We start from the raw sequence: 16840 nt of genomic DNA, 5'->3' as shown, positions 1-16840 counted from the left end.
TGAGTTGTTTAGTTATGCAAATGCAAAGCAACTGATATCTGTGGCTCCTAGGAGAAAAGTTGTTCAGCATAAATATAGGTGAGAAATCATCTGTGTAATAGGTTGAGTTGCATTTATGCAAGTTACTGCTACTGTTGTTCTTGCTATTATTAAGAAGAAATATATAAGTATGAGATGAGACCACTGTGCCCCTAAAACTATTGTTTGTCCAAAAAAAGGGTTGTTGTTTTTAAGCTGATGCCAATAAGAAATGTGAAGTTAAAGATATTGCATATGATGAGAGCCGACATGGGTTCTAACCATGAGCCGTGTTGGGTATTCACCCATGTAACAGCATAGCACCTAACAAGGCAGAGTCTCTCTGCCTACCACACAAGAAGGATTTGGCCACAGCCCTGCAGTGAAGAAACAAATGGCAGCTTTGGAAGCATAGGGAGACCCTGGGGAAACCTTGGCATGAGCCTCATGGGATGTGACAGTAGCAATAATGTTGCTCCTTCAGACAGCTTTGTATTCAGTGGGCAACCTCTTACAGACATTAGACCTATGACTCTAATCGTGGTGATGAGACCATAAAAAGTCAAAATATTTGGAAAATAATTTTAGTACTTCCTTTTTTTCAACAAATGATAACAAAATAGTAAGCTGTAATATATATAAAGAGCCCTAAAGTTAATATGAAAAAGACAAAAAAAAAAAAAAAAAAAAAAAAAAGGCAAAAGATGTAAATAGGAAAGTCCTAAAGAGGCAATTCCAAATGGGTAGTAGGTATTTTAAAAGGTGCTCCAAACCACTAGTAGTTGAAAATGTGAATTAAATTTAATCAAAACTAAAATATTATTATCTATGGCCATGCTACCCTGAACAAGTCCGATCCCATCTGATCTCAGAAGCTAAGCAGGGTCAGGCCTGGTTAGTACTTGAATGGGAGACCACCTAGGAAGACCAGGGGCTGTAGGCATAAGAGACATTAAAAAATAAAGGATTGTAAGCTGAAAAAATTTTTGCAATCTGTGAGGTCAACTAAGGGTTGCCTCGTCTAAAAAAAATGAAATATTATTTTACAGACCCAAGGACATAAAAACTTAATAAGAGCTTTAAACCTACAATAGAAAGCTGAAAGGGCATTCACATATAATGCTGGTGGAAATGAGCAGTTTTCTTTATATCTGACAGCATCTATTAAAATTTCAAACATGCCCTTTCTCCTAGCAGTGCTATTTTTAGGACTCTTTGCCATAACAATTAGAGCAACAGTTGAGAAAAATACATGTGCAAGATGTTTACTGAAGCATTGTTTATACTGACAAAAAAAGAAAAGGAGAAGAAAAGTCAACATGCATCGATGTGGAGAATAATTGAGTAAACAATGTCACACCTTAAATACCATGTAGTCAATAAAAATAATTAATTTGTTACTATACCCATTTACTTAGAATAATTGCCATTAATATTATTGATTTAAAAACTAGTGTGTAATATGTTTTAAAAAATTAACAAAATTCTCTACATATATAAATATGTGCATATGCATTCATATATACAGATATGCAAATTTTATATGTGATAATATGAGTTTTGAAAAAAGTACAGGATAATACATATCCAGTGATTACCATGAGTTACCCAGAGAGTGGTTAGGGCTAGGAGAGGATGATACAAGTAGAGGGAGAAAGATCAAGCAAGGGGAGGGGGATAAACAAAGCAAAAAGACTAGCACTGATATCACATCTGTTAAAATAGTATGTTATACCTGTGTATCATTAATAATTACAAAAAAAAAATAACCATTTAAGGTCTATTTAAGGTCAATGGCTCTCTTTGAGAATTTGATGAAACATTCCCCCGCCCCCCAAATCTACATTTGCACATAGAAACAAACATTTGAATATTGTTTTAAGGAGGTTGCAGATGCCCTAAAACTCATCCATAGATACCAGGGAACCCGGCCTAATCAAGTTTATTCCACCAACATGGCATTTGGAAAAACCAAATCGCATTGCTTTGGCCCAAATTTAATTGCTAGAATCAAGATAATATTCTTGTTTAAATGTAGCTTCTGTACACTCAGGAATTAGCTTGTTCAACACATTCCATTTGATCAGCATGTATATTAGTGCCTCACAAATTATAGTATAGAGCCCATGCTGTTTTTCTTTATGGCAGGAGATCTTTGAGTTTTAATTTTTATATAAGAAAAGTTTTAAATTTCTGGGGAAAATCATTCGAGTGAACCAAATTAAATTAATCTATTTCTTAGAAGAATATATTTGCAAATGGTTTATCTGATAAAGAGTTGATATCCAAAATATATAAGCAACTCATACAACTCAATAACAACAACAAAAATAAACAATCTGATTGAAAAATGGGCAGAGGACAGGAAAAGACATTTCTTCAAAGAAGATATACAGATGGCCAACAGACATATGAAAAGATGCTAATAATTAGAGAAATGCAAATCAAAACAACAATGAGATATTACCTCACATCTGACAGAATGACTATTATCAAAAAGTCAACAAATAACATATGTTGATAAGGATGTAGAGAAAAAGGAACCCCCTGTGCACTGTTGGTGGGACTGTGAACTGGTAGAGACCCCATAAAAAATAGTAGGGCGATTTCACACACACAAAAAAACAAATATATACAACCCAGCAATTCCACTTCTGGGTGTTAATCCAAAGAAAGCAAAAACACTAATTGAAAAAGATATATGCACCAATATGTTCATTGAAATGTTATTTACAATAGCCAAGATATGGAACAACCCAAGTGTTCATCAACAGAAGATTTAATATATATAATGAATATTAAGCAGCAATAAAAAAGAATGAAATCTTACAATTTGTGACAACTCAGATGAATCCAGAGAGTATTATGCTAAGTGAAATAAGTCAGGCAGAGAAAGACAACTACCATATGATTTCATTTATATGTGGAATCTAAAAACAAAACAAACAAAACAAAACAAAAATAGACTCATAGAAACAGAGACCAAAGGGATGGTTACCAGAAGGGAGGTGGTGGGGGGATAGTTAACAAGTGAGAGGGAGATATAGTTTATAAAATTGTGATAAGTTTACATAGTGACCAGAACCATGACTAGAATTAGTGTGATGATCACATTATAAGGTATAAAAATGTTGAATCACTGTACTGTACACCTGAAACTAATATAACCAATATAAGTAAATATTAAAAATAAAAAATAAAATAAATTGATCCATTTTTTTTGGCAACTTAAACACTAAACAAAATGTCCCAGTAGAAAAGTGAAGGCAGTTAACTGTCTTGGAAATACAGAGGCAAATCCTAAAGGTGAGATTGGCACTACATTTTTCAAATCCAGCTTTGCCTTTTTCTAACGTACAAGTCTTTCAGCTATAATGTGGAAGTATTTTGCAAAAGCAGAAAGTTTTTAGAAAAGATGTCTTAAGAGGGTCTTGCAGTAAGACCTACTTTTAATCACATCCTGCCAAGAGCATCAGGTATAACATAGGGTGCCAAGGCAAGTGGCTATATTTTATCCTTGCTTATTCAGTCCTGAGGCCACCTCTGATGAAAAGTTGCCAAGTTACATGGTGACTTAGAAATGGGACTATTATAGACAAGGCACTACATGAGTTCAAGAAACTCATTCATCTTATTGATTGTGCTTGTAATCTGGAGAGAATGCATTCACTTTGAGTACAATACAAATAAACTTCTATAGCACCTTTGACGCAAACATGCCCCAAGGCATTTTTCAGAAAATACGAAATACTAAAGTGCGCAGGTGTGCTGTCAGAGAAAATGAACTCATTCAAATGCAGAGAACTAAAGTTTAGATTTAAGTAAGGCTTTAAATTTAAACTTTTGTCTTCCAAGTTAAATCATGTGTAAGAACTGGGGGAAATTGTAAGTAAACGATTACGTTTTAGAAGTTTTCAACATTCATCAGAATAAGGTTGTACTGGAAAATCATAAAAATACCCTCCAGATATTTTATTATTGAGATTTTAAATCTGCATTTCATAATAAATATGTCCGTTTAGATCATGCATTGACTAATTTGCTGTACATATCACTCTGGAAGCTATTCATTTAAGCCTGTGTTACCTCATTTGGCTCATTTCCTTGTCAACTTAGCTAGATGAATAGCAAAGGTATCCTTCCTTTTCCTCATATGGACGTGGCCCAGCTGACCATTACCCAGATGATGTTCTTCATATCATCATAGCTGCTTGCTAATGTGTGATGGCAAAAGCAAAAGCCAATGTTTTCTTTTACTTCTCTGCTACTGAAACCAACTAGGAAAAACTTCAGAAAGACACTATCTCCTGACAGTGACACTCAGTATATTTTCAACATTCTATGGAGACACCGTTAAGCTCCCTGTGGGTTCTTCAAAAATGAAATGTGGCAAAGATATACCTTTCACATTTCAGCATTCTGATAATGCCATAAATGTATGGACTGTTTAGTAAAATTTATAATTTTCCATCTGAGGCTAGTATCCTCCGCTGATCAAATAAACTGTATCTTTGTCAACCTGCATTTCATATTGCATTATGTGTATATACCTAATAAAAGATGAAGAATTAGTGAAAGTTTTTAATGATTCTCTTTTACTCAGAATTATTTAATATTTTATTTGAATTTTTATAATTATTCAGGCTATCAAGAATAAGCATTAAGAATAAATGTTATGATATAGTGATCTTATTTGAATTGGAATATTTGTGTCAATAAAAAAAGTATAAGATAAAGAATGAGTCTAAAAGGGTTCCATGTGCTGCCGCAGATCACCACATCATTGATTTTATTTGTGATTTCAAGTAAATATTGGGCCATCTGACTGATCCTTAAGCCGGTGACTTGTTGCAGAAACCCCTCTTCAAAACCACAAGTTTTCTTTGTATCATCTGAGCCTTTAAAATCTGTGAATAGCGTATGAGTATTAGTTTTCTCTTTCTGTCTAACAAATTACTGCAGATAGTCACTTAAAATACAAGTATGTTCCATCACAGTTACTATAGGTCAGAAGTCTGGGCATAATATGGCTAGATTTTCTGCTCCAGATCTCACCTGAATGAAACAAATGTGTTAGCCAAGTGGACTCACCTGGGGGTTGGATCTTCTTCCAAATTCACTGGTATTGACAGGATTAATTTTCTTATGGCTGCAGGACAGAGACTCCCATTTCCTTCTGGGTGTCAACTGGTGATGGTTCTTAAATCCTAGAAACTGTCTGCAGTTCTTGCCCCATGATCTGTTCTGCAGGCCCTTTATATTATGAACTCTTGCTTTCTTCCAGGCCAGTTGGAGCACATTTCTCTGACTTCCTTTCTGTGACTAGCCAGAGAAAAACTCTCTTCTTTTTTAAAGGGCTCATGTGATTAGATCAGTTCCACATAGATTATCTTCCTGTCTTAAGATCAACTAATTTGGAATCTTAAATATATCTGCAAATTCCTTTCATAGTAGAACCTAGGTTAGTGTTTGAATAAATAACCGGTAGAAGATGTGCTTACTTCAGAAGCAAGGTATCATGGAGGCCATCTTAGAATTCTGCCCTCCGTGATATGTAAAATCTCTTTACAGACACTATATCTGGAACAATAAGCAAACGGAACATGAAATTCAGCCAGAGAAAGTCTGTCATTCTGCTTCTTGAGCATCTGATTTTAATTTGAAACATGATGATAATAGCAAATGCCATGAAACTGTTGTGAGGATTATAAAATAAGTTAATGGAGGATGGGCATTATTCTCGGGCATTATAGTAGAGTGGTTGGAGTGGACATGGTGACTGCTCTGTGTGCCTATGGTAGGATGCACAAATAAAGGACACCTGCTGACAGCTTGCAACCCCCAAGTCCTTTCAACTGGAGGCCACAGGGAACAAACATGGGAGCAAATGCAAACACCCACCTACGTGGCTCATACCCAAGGGTCCACTGTGGACCATCTCCAGCCCAGAGCTCTGAACTCACCTTCTAACAATTGCTAGAATTGTCCATATGCATCCCAGTATACTGCTCTCCTTGTACTCGTGATTAAAAGTCTTCCCTTTTCACAGTCACATATTATCTCATTACCTTGATTTATAGACCTCTAACTTTCTTACAACCTAAAATTCTGTTATATGTATTCATCTCTCCCAGCAGAATAATAAGCTCCATGAAAGAGAGATTTGTCTTTCTAGTTTATTACTATGACAGAGTGCTCAATTAATATTATTGAATAATTGAATAAATGAATGAGTGAGTAATCTAGAGGTCCATAACCTTCTGTGGGCAGAATCCACATCTGTTTACCCTTCTTCCTTGCATATGCAATTAACGTAACTTTGTAACTACCTGTGTTTACAGATTTCCTGTGAAATCGTCAACATCTTGGAGATATGGTAGCATCTAAACAAAAATTGGGCAAGGTTTATAACTTTACCTAAAACTTTACTGCCTAGGAGCTTGGGACATTTTCTGAAGAGCCAGGTGATACCATAAAATCTGGGAAAGAAATACATACATAGTGTATTAACATAGGCGTTGACAATAGATAGACTTAGGGTTGAATCTCAGTTTCACAGCCTACTTTAGTTGTGTGTACTTGGGCAAAATTTTTAACATCTCTGAGCCTCAATATTATCTCATAGAAAAAAGATGAGAATGTACTAACATTGAAAGATGTCTATAGAATATGTGCATGAGTATGTGTAATAAATTTTTTAAAGTAAAGTTTTTGCTGGACATCAAAATGCATTTACATTGAAGTTCCAAAGTGAACTTCAAAGTGTCATGTCAACATACGCAGATTTTCAAAAGACGTTTTTAAGAACCAACTCCACAAGTATTGCACTCCTCATTTAGGTTAAGGACATGAAAAAAGGTCCAAGCAGTGAGAGAGGAAAATATCTAACAGTAATTTTTTGGAGAGATCCATTGCTGAGTTTCAATTCCCACTCATTCCCCTCGGAGGATAATTCTACTTTCTCCTGACATAGGCTTAGTGAGAATAGGCTGGCTTGAAGGAAGCCAAGAAGAAGCTTGCTGTATGTTCTTTTTCCTTCAGGAGCTAGTGGCTGAGGGTTGGGCTCTAGCCCAGGGAATCTGAAAGGCGAGAGAATGACTGACAATTGATGATGGAGCAGGAGAAGGTTTCTGTGCTGGTAGCTCAGTTTGCCAGGTGAGATCTTGCTCCCCACTTTGCCCTCCCCTCTCTCTATGCTGCACCAGCTGAAGCTCCGGTGAGCTAACTGGGAATGGAAAAAAATTACAAAGTGAAGAAATGTAGAATTGGCCAACCAGAGCCCCCTTTCAGTGGGCATGCTTGCAGCCTATAGGAGGCCTGGTCTGGGGAGAACAGAACATTTATTACTAGGCTATACCCAGAATTTTAGTTTTCTTGAGCTGAGTGTTCTACCAATGAATAAACACCATATGGGAAAATTAGAAGAAGAGATAAAGTTTTTAAAAATCTGTACACTGCAGTGTTATGTAATTTCTCAAGAAAAATGGCCTTATTGTTTTTATAAATATAAGGAGTTGAATTATATAAGAAATGATAGTACAGTCCAGTACATACTTTATACTAAAATGCATGTTCACTTTTTTCAGCAATTCTTTTGACAAAAATGGCAATTGTAATAATAATATATATACACACACATACACACACACACACACACACACGTGTGTGTGTGTGTGTGTGTGTGTGTGTATATACATATATACATTTTGCATTGTCTGGAATAAGCACAAGTTCCAAGGGGAGTTACTTATTCGTCAAGAAAGATGCTTACTTCCAGGAGGCAAGAGGCTCTCAGTATCAATTTTGCAAATATTAAAGGGACAGAAGACAGAGGATAGGTCACCTATTTGGCATTTAATAGGTTATTAGAAACCTTTGAAAGTACAGCTTCTGAAGGGTTTCGTGGAAAGAAAACAGATTGCAGGGAATTAAAAAGAAAATTGGAATGAAGAAATAGAGACAATGCTGTTGACATGCTAGAAAAAGAAGACAGCAAAATATGATGGCTTTCGAGTAGGTCAGCAAGATAAAATGAAGGAGGATTGTTTGGGAGGAGAGCCTGTGTATAACTGAAAATCAAGAAGAAGAAACCAGGGGTAAGTGAAAGATTTAAGATGTATAAGAAAGAAATAAGTAAGAAATAGAGAAGTTTGCATTCAAACAAAACAAAGGAAAGGATATTTTATTTTCATAAGAACTATTACTTATTTTGTACCAGCTAGACATTTTATCATACCATTTACAAAAGGCAGCTCACAACAGTCAAGTGGAGTGGATGTCATTGTGCCCCTTTTAAAGAGGAGAAACTAAAGCTTACAAGGTTACATTCTTGGTTCAAAGTCACACCAATTAGGCAGGCTCTAAAATTTCTGCTCTTCCCACTACCCAACTCTAATTTTTAGGTTTTTTGTTGTTGTTGTTGTTGTTGTTGTTGTTTTCCTAAAAGAGGACTAATTAAATAGATGTCAAAAAAAATATGATAAGATTGACATGGAGATAATTTAGTAACCTCCTAATCAAACAAGTTATAGACTTCCTAGTAAAGAAGCTAAGGTAATTTTCGAAGAACATGAAAGAAATATACAACTGAAAGCTAATGAGAAGTGGCGGTTTGGAATAGTCAATGTAGGAAAAATGCTAGAGAAGCAACAAAATGTTCATAAAACATTTTATGTTATCCCTATCCCCTCCCCAAAAACTAAATGAAAGTGGCCTCAAACTGCATTGTACTTGAGCTCCCAGTCAATCTCATTCACTTCAGTAATTTCTACATTTTAGTCAAACGTATTATTGATTCAACACTCAAAACTTTTTTTCTTCAGATTATGAAACAGAAATTTAGAGATTACAAAAATTAAGTGATATATGCTATTGAGTGGTACAAATCAAACCAAGTGAACTCAAGTTTGGGAGGGTTTCTTTTTCAATTAAATCAAACTACTTTCTTGTCTGGGGAAACATTCATTTCTAACAGTTACTTTGCAATTGTTTGTAAGGGGCAAAAAGACTGTCAAAACATAGCTTTGTGTATTGAGAGAATAAATGGTGGAACAAAATGGGATTGTTATTAACCTTAGAGTCCTTTCATTAGCCTCATCTCTCTGAATGGGAGAGAAATGTGATGCCAGTAAAGTGCTTTCTTTGCATTTTGCTGACCTAACCGAAGATGATTTTATTTAAATTATAGCATTTAAATTATAGCTCATTTCATTGCCATGATGTTATATATTAGAAATTGATTACCCAATTTCTTCTGTAATAGCTTCATTATATTTGGGGGGAGCCTTTCTTTTATTTTTAGAAAAAGAAATAATGAGTGTGTGAAAGTGAGATCTTTTTTACTGTGTCTACAATTTGAAATAAAGCATACTGAGTTTAATTATAGCATTAAATTGAATTTTGGGACAATATTATTTTCTAAGTAAAATGAGATTGCTTACAAGTTTTTAAATCAAATACCACTTATTGTCAACTTTTTAATACATTATAGTAAGTCTGACACCAATTTTAAGCCAATAGAAAATTAGTCAAAAGAGCAAGTTCTTCCTTATATCTTGTCAGTGATTATAACATGCCCCCGTTAAATGTGGAAGAGTTGTCTTTTATGATTTAAAAAAAAATATTTTTAAAGTTTTAATTAAGGTAGCTATTCAGGGTATTTTAATATCTCAACTGATAAAATTTTGACTTGAACTTTTAAATAATAAACTTTAATAAATACCCAATATTTGAGGGAAAGGAGTGAAGCTAGGAATAGGAAAAAGAAGGCATAAGTTAGAGAAATTTGTCTGAATATTAAATTTCTTGCATTGTTTTTATTGTTCTCTTTAGAATTTATTAAGCAAGGTATAAAATAATCAGAAGTTGTTGTCACTGCCCTGGAAGAATTTGCAATCAATGAGGAAGTTCACATATAAGTGAAAATACTGAAAAAGAACATTACAATAACATGTTAGCATACTCATCACCATGTGAAATGGCCTACTGGCTCTGTGGGTGTCAAGGATCTTCCTTTAAGGGTTTGCAAATAAGAAAAATGGCAACTAGGGGTGAGGTTAGTTATCACAGACTTCCTTAGGCAGTTCCATGAGGAGTTCTATAGGAAATGAGGATTTAAATTAGGACTAAGTTGCCAAAGCAGAATTTTTTCTCATGATATATTCTTCATTAATTTCCCAAGTGACATTTAATATACCTAAAAATGTAATCCTTATACTGTTTTCTTAAATTGGACAATATGCTTTATTTCTTGAAGAACTTTTTCATAGAATCAACCATATGCTTTTCTTTATTCAATTATTATTTGAGACAGGAATATGTGACTTCCATTAAAAAGAGATGCTTGATATAGAACAATGGGTGGCTGCAAGTTATAAGAGGAAATACAGACACCACTCAAAGACTAAGAGTAAAGCCACCACTACAAAAAGAAAAAGGGTTTTTTTGTTTTTTTTTTTTTTAATCCAAAAATGCCTTGAGGACTCTTGTCTTTAATGAATTTCATTCTCAAACAAATGTCTATCAGGATTTTCATGATATTGAGAGGCAAAAAAAGATTGCACTACTATCAGTTTTCATGTTCACATTCTAGAAGTAATAAATTTATGGTTTTCTAAATTAATTTTAGTTAATGGTAATGAAATTTTGACCAAGTTTTATGGCTCTAGTAGGTTAATCCTAGTTCTTACCTCTTTGCCCTAGCTCCCCACAAAACTGTGAATCTCAGATCAGAGATAATAATTCTTTAATTTTTGTGCCTAGAGTAGGTACATTGTGAGCAATAATGGAAGAAAGAAAAAAAAGAAAAAAGAGAGAGGAAGTGAAGGAGAGATGGGGAGGGAAGGAGAGGTGGAGGGAGAGAGAGAGGAAGGAAAGAAGGAAAGAAGGAAGGAAGGAAGGAAGGAAGGAAGGAAGGAAAGAAGGGAGAGAGAGAGAAGATGAAAGTTATTTGAGATGGGGGAACGCAAAACAAAATTCAGTCCTAGAAAAGTTCTGGACATAACTAATACAATTTTAGAAGAAAACAAAACTATTTACCCAGAAGGATAGGCAAATCTAAAGGAATCCTGTATTCAGTCTTTTAAACTGTCTCATAAGAATTCTATTAAATTCTTGGATAAGCATCATCTTCTTCTGGAGTTCCTGCCTTGTGGAGAAAGGGGGCCTCTATCCAACCACTTACAGTATCAAGGATGATAAACCAATATATTAAGATTAAATGAATATCATCGATATGAGTTGATACTCACTGTGTTCTGTCTCTGCCATATTTCAACAGTAACAGACCTATGATATGTTACAGATTTGAAACGGAAGAGAGAAGAATTTATTAATGTCCCCCACAGAACCACTTTCTCCAAATTCTGGACTCTTATTTTTATCATCAAAAAATCAATCATGCATGATATGCAGAAATAGTGGTGATTTCTCTGGCACTACATCCATGGGATGATGAATTTATAAATGTTTTCCACTCAATTTTCTTGACTCTTAAGCATCCCATATGGATGATGTTCTTGCATAGAAGGGAAAAATATCTTGAATATTTGGCTCAGAAAAACTCATCATTTTTAATTCGGTCACTTCAAAATTTATTTTTTAAATAAAGATTCACCTACATACTAAATTCTGAAAGTTTTGCAGTGTGTAATGAAAGGAATTTGGGCCTTCAGGATTGTGCTCAAGAACCTGGAGATATCTTCTCTATGTTTGTCTATTAGCCCAAGGAAGTGTTCAATAATATTAATATTTAAAAGCCTTCTATGTATGCACCTTTCTTGGCTGAGAAACCAGGCTGTTTGTTTATTACTATGAAGTTTGACTAACAGGACAACCTCAAGGCTGAAGGCTTTAAAGCCCTATTCAAGGAAATAATAAAAATCAGGGCTTTTAAAAGACAGAAATGAAAAATATGCAATAAATTTAGAAATCAAGTTAAGAAGGAAGAATGAGCAGAGAATTTTATTAGTCGGCCAAAAGGCATATACAGTGGTGGAAATGCCCAAATGTAGAAACTGCTAAACTCATAAGTGGTCACAAATAGGGTAACTCTGTATGCTCTTTGCTCAAGAGAGTTCTGGTTTATGACTATTGTGCAGTGACCATATGGTTTAACATTTGTCCCAGAAAATTGTGGGGTTTTTTTGTTGTTGTTGTTAATGAGGAATCATTACTGAAAGTTATGATAAAATAAGCCAGAATGCCTTTGATGGACTTTCACTTTGTACTTCAATCTTCTAATATGGTCTCATTCAGACTGTATGAGACATAAGTATAGTAAACAGAGTTCTCCCTCTAATGGGTGGTTAAATCTAGAAGACTGAAATCTACCTCACTTTCCCAACCTTTTCAACGTGCACTGTAACTAATTCCTTTCTCTCAAGAATAGCTTGTGGGTTCTCTGATAAAATGGAATGTTCTCAGCAATCCTACTTTTGGGTAAATATCCAAAAGATATAAGAACAGGATATCAAAGAGATATCTGTACTCCCATGTTCATTTCAACATTTCACAATAGCCAAGATACCTAAATGTTCATTAACAGATAAATGGATGAAGAAGATGTGATATATATATATATATATATATATATATATATATATATATATATGCAATAGAATATCATTCAGCCATGAGAAAGAAAAAGATTCTGCCATTTGCAACAACATGGATAGAACTTGAAGACATTATGCTAAGTGAAATAAGCCAGACAGAGAAAGATAAATACTGCATGGTATCACTTATATATGGAATCTAAAAAATAGAAAAAAATTAAACTCTTAAAAACAGAAGGTAAAATGTGGTTGCCAGGGTCTGGGGGAGGGGGCGGGGAAAAGGAAAAGGTTGGTAAAAGGATATCAACTTTCTGCTACAAGATGAATAAGGTCTGAGGATCTGATGTAAAACATGCTGACTATAGTTGATAACACTGTATTATATAATCAAATTTGATAAAAGTGTAGAACTTAAATGTTCTCATCAAAATTTTTTTTAAAAAGGTAAATATGTGAGATGATGGATGTGTTAATTAACTAGATGAGTGGAATCCTTTCATGATATGTACATATATCAAATCACCATGAAGTACACTTAAATATCTTACAATTTTATTTCTCAGTTACACCTCACTAAAGCTAATTTTTTTAATGAAATATTCTCCAACATCAGCAGCTACGGCCTGCCAACTTCTTCTAGTCTTAATGTTGATAAACGTATTTAACATTGCTGCCCCTGCAGGTCATTTTGTGTACTAGAAAAATTGTGAAGTAGCCCGGTCCCCAGCTTGTGAGACGCAAAAGCCAGCAGATTAAAAATCAGTGTGTTCAGTGAGAACATGGAAGAAATATAGATTAAATGTATGCAGTTTATACACAGGAAAATAGGACTGTGTAGTTTGGTCATAAACTATAAGTAGTATAGAACTAACTCTATTGCCACAGTTTTTGGCAGTTGTTGAATGTTGTAAATCTACAACTATTTACTTATTTTATTGTTTGATAACACTTTTTTTACTTGGCAGGAAGCCTAGATACCTAAAGAGCTCAAAGGAAAAAGAAGAAATAACATCCATTTTTAATGAAAAATTAATTCCTATTATTTATTTATTTCTTATTTATTTATTTATTTATTTTAGACGAGGCAACCCTTGGTTGACCTCACAGATTGCAAGGACCTTGTCAGCTTACAATCTTTCATTTTTTTATTTTTTTCTTTTATTTTTTTTATGCCTACAGCACCTGGTCTTCCTACATGGTCTCCCATCCAAGTACTAACCAGGCCCGATTCTGCTTAGCTTCTGAGATCAGACGGGATCAGGCTTGTTTAGGATGGCATGGCTGTAGACAATTAATTCCCATTTCTCAAAAAAGTTTGATGTGTTTACTTACCCCAAATATCTGTTAACATTTTTTATATGCCATTTGACTTGCAGTGATATCACTGACTCCATGTAAAAACAAAGACTCAATTGTGTTGATAAAACCTCAGTATCTACTTCTATAATTAGTATATATTTTAAAAAGGCTTTACCTAAACACAAAGTTTTAACATGATCAATTGCATAAAGCACATTCTAATATCATCCCTTGAATTGTGATTTTTCATTGAGATCAAAACTGTATCTGTGTTGTCCAAAAGGTTGCCACTAGCCTCACATGGTTATATATTTAAATTAACATTAAATTAAATTAAATTTTTGATTTGGTAGCACTAGCCACATTTGAAAGATTCAATTGAGACTGGCTTATGTCTGTGGCTACCATTTAGACAGTACAAATCTATAACGTTTTTATCTTTGCAGAAAGTTCTATTGGACTGGTTTAGATTATTAATTTCATTTATTTTTACTCCAAGTTTTCTTGTACACATGAGAAGTGAAATAATAATTATTAATAAAATGGCTTGGGGGAGGGAGAGGGAGAGGAGGGAGGGAGACAGGGTAAAAGGGGTCAAATATGTGGTGACAGAAAGAAATCTAACTATGGCAATTGAACACACAATGTAAATATATATGCTTTACTGTTAAAATATACAGCTGAAACTTATTGGCTTTTGTTAACCCATGTCACCATAAAAATAAATAATATTAAAAAAATAAATAAAATGGCTTCATTATTATAAACAATTTTTCAAGTAGTTAAATATTTTCAGATTACTTATTAATGTCATCAGATTTTTAAAAGAGAAAGTCAGTTAATCACAATTAAGGTTTAATTTTTTAACTCAATTTCTTGAGTCAAAATAATCTTTTTGAAATGCCATTCATTTCAAAGGTAAAATGTCCAACAGTATTGTAAATGTCATTATAAATTCAGTTTAAAAATTCAACAATAAAAATAAAATTCTATAATTTAGTAGTGATGATATAAATACTCATTTTGATGGAACACAGGACATGATAAAATATGTTCTTACTAAACTAAGAAACATGATATTCAATGTAATTACTCAATGACTAGAATAACCCAAACTTTCAATTTTGAAGTTTTAGCAAATTATAATTGATAGCAAAGTTTGCAATCAGGAAGACATTGAAATTTATTCTTACAAAATAAAGAAGGAACTGGACAAATTAATCAGTAAGATTTCAGTTTCTGAAATTTATAATTTAATTTTAAAATATTTAATTGGTGGAAATGACTTTTGATAAATCTCCTTCTTTTAATTACACAGATTTTACTCTGCCAAAAATGAAATGAAATTGAGATCTGATTTTGAGAACTCTAAATTTGTTTTGTTTTAGAAAATGGTTTGAACATGTCAAAGTCCCATAGTGTTACAAAGATATTTCTTGTAAAATATTTGACCTAAAATGTTTACAAATTTCAATTTTTTTAACTTTAGATGTAGAAATCCTCAGCGGCAGAATTTGTTCTACTTTATCAGTATCCAAACTTCTACAGAGACAGTATTTTCTCAATTAAAAATATTTTGGTTTGGAAGTAACCTAAATGCCCGTCAACAGATGATTAGATAAAGGAGTTATGGCTTATATATACAATGGAATATTACTCAGACATTAAAAAAAAATGAAATCCTATCATTTGCAGCAGCATGATGGACCTTGAGGTTATTATACTGAGTGAAATAAGTAAGACAGAAAAATATATACCATATGATTTCACTTATATGCAGAATCTAAGGAACAAAAAGAACAAACTAATCAAAAACAGACTCACAAATATAGTGGACAATTTGGTGACAGAGGGGAGGCGGTTTGGGGGGCTGGGAGAATGGGGCGAAGGGTTAAAGAATTACAAATTCGTAGTTAATAGAAGGTTACGGGGATGGGGAGCATAGCATAGGGAATGCAGTTAGCATTAATACATTGGCTAGGTGAAAAACCAGAGGAGAAAAGGAGCAATTAGGGAGATCATTTTATAAACTATATAAATGTCTAACCAATGTACTATATACTTGAAATTAATGAAATAAATAAGTGAATTTAAAAAAAAAAAGAATAAGGGAAAAAATCTCTGAGGGGAGGAATAATGTAGGGAGGAAGCAAGAACATTAAAATATTAATAAAGACACATTTTGAGACTGCAATATACTGATCAGCCCTGAGGCCAAGACAGGAGGACACCTTCAGAACAAAAGAAGATTTCTTCTGGGATTGATAACAGCCCATTTTTCACACCTGTGAAGAGAAAACAGGAAATAAGAGTCATTCCCTATGGCTAAAACCATGGGGAACCTATGGATTAAAGGCTGGGAACTGCCAGGAGGCATTTCGCTCTACATATTCTTACCTTTTCAGGCTACATACTCTTCCCTTCCTCACTATATGTCCATATCAAAAAAGATGGAAACTAAAGAATGACATATAAACTGAATCCCCTCTCATTGCCTTTACTCTGTCTCTCACTGTCTCTCACTGTCCCTCTCACTCTCTGCCTCTGAGAGGAGACCACACTCTGTGGAATGTTACCCCTTTTCTGATAAACTCTCCTTCTAACTCAAGAAAAAAAAAATGGTTAAAAGAACAGTTAATTGAAAGTTTCAAGAGGTAATATAAAATGCAAATGTAATCTTTTCTTATAGCTGAGTAATATTCCACTGTATATATGTGCCTCGTCTTCTTTATCCAGTCATTTATCAAAGGCATTTTGGTTGTTTCCATGTCTTGGCCATCATGAATAATGCTGCAATGAACATTGGGATGAAATACTGCCATGTGCAACGACATGGATGGTACTTGAGATAATCGTGCTAAGCAAAATAAGTCAGACAGAAAAAGCTGAGAACCATATGATTTCACTTATATGTGGGATATAAAACTGAAAGCAACAAACAAACAAGACAAAAACTCATAGACACAGAC

The 16840-nt window shown here is 33.9% G+C and overlaps 2 pseudogenes; one reads left to right on the top strand and one right to left on the bottom strand.

Annotated features, from left to right (window-relative positions):
* Positions 1-842: 842 nt before the first annotated feature.
* Positions 843-961, top strand: LOC120583931 (uncharacterized; annotated as a pseudogene).
* A 12781-nt stretch (positions 962-13742) lies between these two features.
* Positions 13743-13861, bottom strand: LOC120583907 (uncharacterized; annotated as a pseudogene).
* Between the last annotated feature and the right edge of the window lie 2979 nt (positions 13862-16840).

Source organism: Pteropus medius, unplaced genomic scaffold (assembly GCF_902729225.1).
Source record: "Pteropus medius unplaced genomic scaffold, Ma_sr-lr_union100, whole genome shotgun sequence".
Classification (NCBI taxonomy): Eukaryota; Metazoa; Chordata; class Mammalia; order Chiroptera; family Pteropodidae; genus Pteropus; species Pteropus medius.
This window is presented reverse-complemented; position numbering and strand designations above follow the sequence as displayed.